The 11,405-nt window shown below is 47.3% G+C and overlaps 1 pseudogene; it reads right to left on the bottom strand.

Moving 5' to 3' along the window:
• Positions 1-406: 406 nt before the first annotated feature.
• Positions 407-11,187, bottom strand: LOC139244993 (zinc finger protein 436-like; annotated as a pseudogene).
• Positions 11,188-11,405: the final 218 nt, after the last annotated feature.

Below are 11,405 nucleotides of genomic sequence, written 5' to 3' on the forward strand. Positions count from 1 at the left end.
CTTCAGTCAGGGGATATATAACATTGATTTGTTTCATTATCTTTAAGTGTTTTACAATCTCAAAACACCATAAATATATCATTGGTAGAGTTAGCTGATGTTTTACAATCACAATTCTCCACTTTTGCTTGTGCAGACACACGCTCATGCACGTTAACTCTCAGCATCCTTTGCTTTCCCCACTGTGGAAATGCAAGCGATTCAGTCTCGGATACGGAATTTCTCCAAACAGGTGTTGAAGTTATTCTCTGGCATTAATTTGTGAGGAGTTAGGAAATGAGCAACAGGGTTTTGGATGAGTGCAAGTTTACGGAGGGTGTAAGAAGGGAGGCCGGCCAGGAGAATGATGGAATATTCAAGTCTCGAGGTAGCAAAGGATGAGATAAGGTTTTCAGCAATAGATGGTTCACCTGCTGTTGTTCCTCAGTCTGGAACCCCTGTTCACATCCAGCTGCAGACCTTTTTTTATCACTCCATCATTTACCCGAGATCTAATTATGCGAGACAGAAAATTAGATAAATATTGATAAAGTGACGTGGATTGGGACTCCCTCTGGCCTTTTTCCCCAGTCCATCCCCAGGACCACTGTGTATCTGAGTCAATGGGACTCTCTCTGACCTTTCTCCCCAGTCTATCCCCAGGACCAGTGATGATCTGAGACAATAGGACTCTCTCTGACATTTCTCCCCAGTCTATTCCCAGGACCAGAGTTTATCTGAGTCAATGGGACTCTCTCTGACCTTTCTCCCCAGTCTATCCCCCGGACCAATGTGTATCAGAGTCAATGAGACTCTCTCTGATCTTTCTCCCCAGACTCCCAGGACCAGTATGTATCTGAGTCAATGGGACTCTCTCTGACCTTTCTCCCCAGTCTATCCCCAGGACCAGTGTTTATCTGAGTCAATGGGACTCTCTCTGACCTTTCTCCCCAGACCCCCAGGACCAGAGTGTATCTGAGTCAATGGGACTCTCTCTGACCTTTCTCCCCAGACCCCCAGGACCAGAGTGTATCTGAGTCAATGGGACTCTCTCTGACCTTTCTCCCCAGACCCCCAGGACCAGAGTGTATCTGAGTCAATGGGACTCTCTCTGACCTTTCTCCCCAGTCTATCCCCCGGACCAGTGTGTATCTGAGTCAATGGGACTCTCTCTGACCTTTCTCCCCAGACCCCCAGGACCAGAGTGTATCTGAGTCAATGGGACTCTCTCTGACCTTTCTCCCCAGTCTATCCCCCGGACCAATGTGTATCAGAGTCAATGAGACTCTCTCTGATCTTTCTCCCCAGACTCCCAGGACCAGTGTGTATCTGAGTCAATGGGACTCTCTCTGATCATTCTCCCCAGTCTATCCCCAGGACCAGAGTGTATCTGAGTCAATGAGACTCTCTCTGACCTTTCTTCCCAGTCTATCCCCAGGACCAGTGTGTATCGGTGTCAATGGGACTCTCTGACCTTTCTCCCCAGTCTATCCCCAGGACCAGTGTTTATCTGAGTCAATGGGACTCATTCTGAACTTACTCCCCAGTCTATCCCCAGGATCAGTGTTTATCTGAGTCAATGGGACTCTCTCTGATCTTTCTCCCCAGTCTATCCCCAGGACCAGTGTGTATCTGAGTCAATGGGACTCTCTCTGACCTTTCTCCCCAGTCCCCCAGTACCAGTGTGTATCTGAGTCAATGGGACTCTCTCTGACCTTTCTCCCCAGTCTATCCCCAGGACCAGTGTTTATCTGAGTCAATGGGACTCATTCTGACCTTTCTCCCCATTCTATCCCCAGGACCAGTGTTTATCTGAGTCAATGGGACTCATTCTGACCTTTCTCCCCAGTCTATCCCCAGGACCAGTGTTTATCTGAGTCAATGGGACTCATTCTGACCTTTCTCCCCATTCTATCCCCAGGACCAGTGTGTATCTGAGTCAATGGTACTCTCTGAACTTTCTCCCCAGTCCCCCAGGACCAGTGTGTATCTGAGTCAATGGGACTCATTCTGACCTTTCTCCCCATTCTATCCCCAGGACCAGTGTGTATCTGAGTCAATGGTACTCTCTGAACTTTCTCCCCAGTCCCCCAGGACCAGTGTGTATCTGAGTCAATGGGACTCTCTCTGAACTTTCTCCCCAGTCTATCCCCAGGACCAGTGTTTATCTGAGTCAATGGGACTCTCTCTGACCTTTCGCCATTGTCCATCCCCAGGACCAGTCTGTATCTGAATCCATGGGACTCTCTCTTACCTTTCGCCCGTATCGATGGATGAAAGTTCTTTGAATCGATAGTTTTCTCTGTTTGGTGCTATCAAAATCCTGGGCTCGTTCACCTGGTGTTGTTCCTCAGTCTACAATCCCTGTTAGGTCCACAGCTGGAATTTTCTCAAGCACTCCTACATTCACCGGGATATCTAATCAGGACAGAAAATGAGAACAATATTATCGGGGTGAAATAGAGTGCGATGTTAACCTACCTTGTAGTTACTGGTCGAAACAAAACATTCAAGTAAAAATAATTCCATATTCCGCGATTAGAGACTCCTCATATACTGGACGTGCATTTTCCAGGAGTAGGTCACATATTGAAGTTGGAAACATAGAAAATAGGTGCAGGAGCAGGCCATTCAGCCGTACTAGCCTGCACCGCCATTCAATAAGATCATGGCTGATCATTCAACCTCAGTATCCCATCCCTGCCTTCTCTCCATACCCCTTGATCCCTTGAGCCCTAAAGGCCACATCTAATTCCCTTTTGAATATATTTAGTGAACTGGCCTCAACAACTTTCTGTGGTAGAGAATTCCACAGGTTCACCACTCTCTGAGTGAAGATGTTTCTCTTCATCTTGGTCCTAACTGGCTTACCCCTTATCCTTAGACTATGTCCTCTGGTTCTGGACTTCCCCAACATCGGGAACATTCTTCCTGAATCTACCCTGTCCAATCCCATCAGAATTGTTTATGTTTCTATGAGATCGCCTCTCATTCTTCAAAATTCCAGTGAGGATAAGCCTAGCCGATCCAGTCTTTCATTCATATTTCAATCCTGCCATCCCCGGACTCAGTTTGATGAACCTTCGCTGCACTCCCTCAATAGCAAGAATGTCCTTCCTCAGATTAGGAGAGTAAAATTGCACACAATATTCCAGGTGTGGCTTCACCAAGGCCCTGTACAACTGCAGTAAGACTGTCCTGCTCCTATACTCAAATCCTCTCGCTATGAAGGCCAGCATGCTTTCTCCGCTATCTACAATCACTGCCCATTCCTTTATATTCCTGGCTGAAGCCCATCCAGGACACACCCGCCCCGTCTCCACCTGTCTGTCTGTCCCTCGTGTTTTGCTTTCTCTCAGTGACACCTCAGGCAAAGAGAGAGCTGAGAGACTATATATTCAGCTCAGACACTCAGCAACTTCCCTGGAGCGTTGGCCAGCTTTAATGACATTGATTAACATGGGCTTTCTCCCTCCCACTGTCTGGGGCTCTCTCTGTGTCCGGAGAGACAACAATGGACATCCAATTCGCTCTCAATTCCTGTCTGAGAGAGGGACAGCCCACCGTGTGTGAGGTCAGGGCCCCGCCCACACAATGCGAGGGACATGGCCCCGCCCACCGTGTGTGAGGTCAGGGCCCCGCCCACCGTGTGTGAGGTAAGGGCCCAACCCACACAGCCCCTGAGCCGAGCAGCGGGAATGCTGCAATGTGAGAGAATAAAGAGAGAAGGTGCTGGGAACAGTCAGCCTGAGAGCTCAGGTAGTGTGTGTGGGGGGAGAGAGAGAGAATGGAGCTGAAGGAAGATCATTGTCATTGGCCTGACATTCAGGGTCACGGGGCTTTACCTGCTGCTGGGGACAGTGCAGCTGAAAGATTGAGTGACAATATACAGCAGTGTTTCCAGCCACAACATGTTAATGCAGTAACTGGGGAAAACCAGAGATTGGATCTGGTGTTTAATAGTGAGCCTGACCTCGGATCAGGCCTCCGTGTGGGGAACATCTGGGCAACACTGATCACATTATACCTTCCCGATTGGCCGGGAGAACCAAAGGGACTGAGAACCTGCGACACGGACCGCATTTCAGTGCAATCTTCTCCAAACTGGCAGAGGACTGTAACAGGTAAATTGGTCAACCCTCCTCGGTGGTGATGTGACCGATGTTGGATATCAATGGAAAGGTTTTAAAAACAAGTTTAAAAATGTGGTAAACAAACGTGGTCAAAATTAAAAGACAGAAATATGGTAAGAAAAAGCCGAGGTGGCCGACTGGCTCTGTACAAAGATGTAAACAGAAAAGTTTCCATAAATTAAATAATTTTACCGTAAATAAATAGGGTGAATACAAGGAACAACTAAAGAAAACGAAGGCTGCTACTTGATCAGCAAAAAGGCTCTGGGAATAAAAGGATTGTATTCAACTGGCCGTCATGGGCAGAGCTTTTTCAGTTATGTGGAGAGTCCGAGAACTATCAAAGTCTTTTGATCCACTGAAGGGTATTCAAGGACAGGTTACACAGGACTCACTGAGTATGGCGGGAATATTAGTGAGTACTGTGCATCAGTCTTCACCCTTTAACATCATGCTCAAATATTAGAATTTAATAATGATACTAGTTTTTTCAGTAACATTAACTTAGATAAACATGTTGTTTTAGAAAACATTCAGAACTTAAAAAGAGATAGAGCAGCAGGGCCGGAGTATATACATCTGAGGGTCCTCCGGGAGATGGGACATGTGCTGTGTGAGGGTCCTCCGGGAGATGGGACATGTGCTGTGTGAGGGTCCACGGGGAGATGGGACATGTGCTGTGTGAGCCCCTCCGGGAGATGGGACATGTGCTGTGTGAACCCCTCTGGGAGATGGAAGATGGGACATGTGCTGTGTGATGGTCCTCCGGGAGATGGGGACATGTGCTGTGTGAGGGTTATCCGCGAGATGGGACACGTGCTGTGAAAACCCCTCCGGGAGATGGGACTTGTGTTGTGCGAGCCCCTGACATGTACGTTTAATAGCTCATTCTGAAATAGTTCCGACAGATTGGAAGGAGTCTAATGAAGTCCCCATTTTAATAAAAATGTGACAAGGCAGACCCGGGTTACCAGAGGCCATAAGGTTAACATCAGTAATAGGTAAGATGCTTGAAAGAATCATAACGGATGCAATATATGAATACTTGGATAGGGAGGGACATATTAGGAACTACACAACCCATTATAAAGAGTTCATGTCTCCATACTCTAATTGCACTTTTTGAAGAAGTTACAAAGTTGGTGGATGAGGGAAGCCCAGTAGACATTGTCTGCTTCGATTTCCAAAACCCTTTTGACAAGGTGCCACACAAGAGGCTTCTCTATAAGATAGGAGCCTCTGGTGGTGATAATATATTGAGCTGCATACAGAACTGGCCGGCAGGATGTAGGTAAAGAGCAGTTATAGATGGATTTGGATCTGTTTGGTACCGGTCACCAGTGGTGTCCAGCAGGGATCAGTGTTGGGACCATTTCATTTTACTATTTGTATTTATGATCTGGATTTTGGGGTTGGGGGCACAATTTGCAAATTTTGAAATGATACCAAGATCTGTGCGAGTGCTCGAACTGCAGAAGAGGCTCGTCTGATTCAGGCAGATCTTAATGTGTTGGGACACTGGCCTCATGACTGGAAAATGATGTATAACTTAGATAAGTTCAGTGTTATGCATGTGGGCAGGGCAAATGCTCAACATGCATACACCCTCCAGGGAAAGGCATTAAAGATGGTGGAGAGAGAACGAGATTTAGACATTCTAGTGAATACATCCTTAAAGGTACACGAGCAATGCAGTGTAGTGACAGTTAGAGCAAATAAGGTGTTGGGGTGTATCCATAGGACAATTCAGTATAAGACGAGGAGTACTGTTTTGTCCTTATACAAGACCTTAGTCAGGCCACACTTGGAATACTGTGTCCAGTTTTGGTCTCCTATCATGGTGGGTGATATTGAGGTTCTGGAAAGGGCCACCAGACTAATTCCAAGTCTAAAGCATCTTAGTAACCAAGATAGGTTAAAAGAGTTGGGACTCTTTACCTTAGAGTAGTGCAGAATTAGGGCAATATGATTGAGGTTTATAAGATAATGAAGGTGAAAGAGATTGTTCCAGCTGACTGTTTGTTTATGTCAATTAAATAGGTTAGGCAGCACCAGGGGACACAAATTTCAGTTGTATAAGGATAGATCTAGGTTAGACATCAGGAGGTGGTTCTTTTCCCAGAGAACAGTAGACCTCTGGAACAAGCTGGCCTCTCATGTGGTGGATGCAGACTCACTGAATTCCTTCAAGTAAAAGCTGGATTTGTTTCTGGCTGCGGCGGAGATTAACACTTACAGAAGGTAGGTACTGCAGGGAGTTTAATGGCCAGAGTGATCTCCTGGACTAGTTTCCATCACTTAGATGCCTTGGAGAGGAATTTCCCAGATTTATTTTCCCAAATTGTCCTCGTTTTTTTTTAAATCTGTATTTTTGCCTCTCCCAGGAGATCACATGGATTCGGGTGGAGTGGAGTGTATACGCTGTGACATATCGCAATTGTGTGGGACAGGCTTGATGGACCGATGGTCTTTACCTGTGCGTCATTTTTCGTATGTATTAAAATGCTTCCTCTACACTGTCCCATCGAACACTACCAGAGCAGGTACAGCATGGCTTAGATACAGAATAAATCTCAGGCCCCGAATTAGAGCCCACAGGCCCCGTGCTGACAGGCACGGGGGAGCAGGGTCACGGGCCGCCTTCTTGCACAGGGCGGGATCAGGGCGCATGTGCGGCCATCTTGGTTCAGGAACTGAGAGTGGGCGGGGCTTCAGGGTCTCTGTTCCCAACTGGGTCCCAGTGCCCGGGAGATGGAGCATCCTGGGCAACACACTTTTCATCATCATAGAATCAGAGACTGGTTACAACATGGAAGGAGGCCATTTGGCCCATCGAGCCTATGTTGGCTATCTGCAAGAGCTTCTACGAATCCCACTCGATCTACTCTGTCCAGACCCCTCATGATTTTGAGCACCTCTGTCAAATCTCCTCTCAATCTTCTCTGTTCTGAGAACAACCCCAACTTCTGCAGACTATCCACGTAACTGAAGTTCCTCATCCCTGGAATCATACTCGTAAATCTTTTCTGCACGCTCTCAAAAGGCCTTTGTATACTTACTAAAATGTGGAAGCCAGAATTGCTCCAGTTCAGTCAACAAGCTCCCTGCTGGAGTGGAACTAAACTACAGAACCAGTGGGAACCTTTTCAACCTTCATCGTCTACAGGCCAGGTCCAAGACCACCCCAATCTCTGTCGTTGAGCTACCGTACGTGGACAATACCTGTGTCTGCGCACATATAGAGGCTGAACTTCAAGTCATAGTCAACGTATTTAGTGAAGCATACAAAAGCATGGGCCTTACACTAAACATCTGTAAGTCCGAGGTCCTCCACCAGCCTGTCCTCGCCAAATAGCACTCCCCACTCCACCCACCCCCCACCCTGCAGTCATCAAAATCCATGGCGCGGCCCTGGACAACGTGGACCATTTGCCATACCTCGGGAACCTGTTATCAACAAGACCAGACATTGACGACAAGATTCAACACCGCCTCCAGTGCAGCCTTCGGCCGTTTGAGGAAAAGAGTGTTTGAAGACCACGCCCTCAAATCTACCACTAAGCTCATGGTCTACAGGCTGTAGTAATACCCACCCTCAGAGACATGGACTATGTACAGTAGACACCTCAAATTGCTGGAGAAATAACACCAACGAGGTCTCCGCAAGATCCTACAAATTCCCTGGGAGGACAGATGCACCAACGTTGGCGTCGTCGGCCAGGCCAACATCCCCAGCATTGAAGCACGGACCACATTTGATCATCTCCACTGCACAGGCCACATTGTTCACATGCCAGACACGAGATACCCAAAGCAAGCACTCTACTCAGAACTTCTTCACAGCAAGCGAGCCAAAGGTGTGGCAGAGGAAATGTTACAGGGACACCCTCAAAACCTCCCTGATAAAGTACAACATCCCCACTGACACCTGGATGTCCCTGGCTAAAGATCGCCCTAAGTGGAGGAAGTTCTTCTGGGAGGGCGCTGAGCACCTCGAGTCTCATCGCCGAGAGCATGCAGAAATCAACCGTAGGCATCAGAAAGAGCGTGTGGCAAACCTGTCCCACCCATCCCTTCCCTCAACGACTATCTATCCCACCTGTGACCGGGACTGTAGCTTCGTATTGGACTGTTCAGCCACCTAAGGACTCATTTTTAGAGTGGAAGCAAGTCTTCCGCAATCTGAGGGACTGCCTATGATGATAATGAACCAGAATTGGACACAACAGTCCAGTTGAGGCCGAACCAGAGTTTTACGTGGGTTCAAAATAATATCCACACTTCTGTACTCTATACCTCTCTTCATGAAGCCTAGGATCCCGTAAGTCGTTGTAACCACTTTCTCAACCTGTGCTGCCACCTTCAGTGATTGGTGTACACATACTCCTGGGTCTCTCTGTTCACGCCCCCCTTTACAATTGTACCCTTTAGTTTATATTTCCTCTCCTCTTTCTTCCTACCAAAATGTATCATTTTTGAACTTTTCTACGTTAAGTTTGATCTGCCACGTTTGCCCATTCCACCAGCATGTCTGTGTCTTTCTGAAGTCTATCACTACCTCCTCACTGTTCACTGTACTTCCAAGTTTTGTGTGAGCTGTAGATTTGGAAATTGTGCCCTGTACACCCAAGTCTAGGTCATTAATATAGATCAAAAAAAGCAGTGGCACCAGTACCGACCCCTGGGGAACACCACTTCCTCCAGTCTGAAAAACAACCATTCACCACTACTCTGTTTGTGTCACTTAGCCACATTCAATCCATGCTCCCACTGTCCCCGTTATTCCATGGGCTTCGATTTTGCTGGTATTGGTAACACGCCTGGGATCACTAAACACAAAACCCAGTCTGTTAATCACTTTCAGCTACTGGACTTAGCATGTGCCCCACAGCATCTCTTCTACCTTCAATATGTGAATAGAGCATCACATCTGCAAACCTGGTTTAAGTTCATATCCACTCAGCAAATCTATTTAAGAAATGCCTGTAGGCCAATGAGACACTGTTAAGGTGCCAGTGTGCTGCTGATTTGATTGGCATTTTGCCTGTAATGGACTCTGTATTTTCGTCTCCGTATTTAAGGAAGGATATATCTGCATTGGTGGTAGTTCAGAGAAGGTTCACTCGGTTGATTCCGGAGATTAGGGGGTTGACTTATGAAGATAGCTTGAGTAGGTTGGGCCTAAACACATTGGAGTTCAGAAGAATGAGATGTGATCTTATTAAAATATAAGATAATGAGGGGGCTTGATAGGTGGATGTAGAGAGGATATTTCCAGTTAAACGGGAAACTAAAACTTGAGGACATCGTCTTAGAATAAGGGGCCACCCAATTAAAACTGAGAAGAGAAATTTCTTCTCTGGAATTCTCTGCCAAGGAGAGCTGTGCAGGCTGGGTCTTTGAATATATTTAAGGTGGAAATAGACAGATTTTGAGCGATAAGTGAGTAAAGGATTATGGGGAGTGGGCAGGGAAGTGGAACGGAGTCCATGATCAGATCAGACATGATCTTATTGAATGGTGGATCAGGCCCGAGGGGCCAAATGGCCCACTCCGGCTCCTTTTTCTTATGTTCTAACTGAACATTTCTCCCAGCGTAACCTTGTCTGTAATTAAATATGTGTCTTTTAATAAGCCTCAGGTCCTTGCTCATGTCTGCTGCAGATTCCAGAGTTGATTCCCGAGTTGAGGGGTTTGACTTATGGTTGAGTAGGTTGAGGAGGTTGGATTAAACATATTGGAGTTCAGAAGAATGAGATCTAAGTGTGGCCCTGAAGGTCAGTGTCCAGGCTGAAATTCTGATCCCCCTGTAAGATCCTCCCCACAGAATGTCCTTTCTCAGCTCCAGTCAGGTGATGCTAAACACTCAGATGAGAAAGACAAAAATCCACAGCAATGTGTTGAAAGCAAAACTAATGTATGTGTCTATATCCCAAATATTAAACTCCAGTCGATTTCAGGAGTAATTAACATCAGTGTTACAGGATTTATAAACCCCAACTGTCAGAATGAACACGATTCAGTCCGGGATGTGAATAATAGCAGAATCCAATCCCTGCGGTCACTTGTGAACTCGCTGATGTCTCAGCAGGTTGCCTGACAGAGAGAATCCCTTGTCACACTCAGAGCAGGTGAATGGCCTCTCCCCACTGTGAACTAGCTGGTGTGTTAGCAGGTTGGTTGAGGTAATGTATCCCTTCCCACATTCAGAGCAGCTGAACGGCCTCTCCCCGGTGTGAACTCGCTGGTGTCTCATCAGTTGCTCTTTGCTTTTAAAACTCTTCTCACAGTCAGAACATTTACAAGGTCTCTACTCATTATGAACTCGCTGGTGTCTCAGCAGGCTGGATGATGCAGTGAATCCCTTCCCGCAGTCAGAGCAGGTGAACGGTCTCCCCCCACTCTGAACTCGCTGGTGTTTCAGCAGGTGGGATAACTGAGTGAATCCCTTCCCACAGTCGGAGCAGGTGAACGGCCTCTCCCCAGTGTGAACTCGCTGGTGTGTCAGAGGGTGGGATAATTGAGGGAATCCCTTCTCACAGTCGGAGCAGGTGAACGGCCTCTCCCCAGTGTGAACTCGCTGGTGTGTCAGCAAGTGGGATGATAGAAGGAATCCCTTCCCACAGTCGGAGCAGGTGAACGGCCTCTCCCCAGTGTGAACTCGCTGGTGTATCAGAGGGTGGGATAATTGAGGGAATCCCTTCTCACAGTCGGAGCAGGTGAACGGCCTCTCCCCAGTGTGAACTCGCTGGTGTGTCAGAGGGTGGGATAATTGAGTGAATCCCTTCCCACACTCGGAGCAGGTGAATGGACTCTCCCCAGTGTGAACTCGCTGGTGTGTCAGTATGTTGGATAATTGAGTGAATCCCTTCCCACAGTTGGAGCAGGTGAATGGACTCTCCCCAGTGTGAACTCGCCGATGTGTTTCCAGCTGGGATGGGTAGTTGAAAAGTTTCCCACAATCCCCACATTTAAATAGTTTCTCCCCAGTGTGACTGCACTTGTGTCTCTCCAGGTTGGATGATCGGCTGAAGCCTTGTCCACACACAGAGCACGTGTACCGTTTCTCCCCACTGTGAACGGTGCCTTCTGCTTCCATGGGCAGAATACCAAAGGGCAATAAACGTTAGTGGGAGTTGTGTACAGACCTCCAAACAGTAGTAGTGATGTTGGGGAGGGCATCAAACATGAAATTAGGGGTGCGTGCAATAAAGGTGCAGCAGTTATAATGGGTGACTTTAATATGCACGTAGATTGGGTTAACCAAACTGGAAGCAATACGGTAGAGGAGGA

This window comes from Pristiophorus japonicus, unplaced genomic scaffold (genome assembly GCF_044704955.1).
Source record: "Pristiophorus japonicus isolate sPriJap1 unplaced genomic scaffold, sPriJap1.hap1 HAP1_SCAFFOLD_210, whole genome shotgun sequence".
NCBI classification, from domain to species: domain Eukaryota; kingdom Metazoa; phylum Chordata; class Chondrichthyes; family Pristiophoridae; genus Pristiophorus; species Pristiophorus japonicus.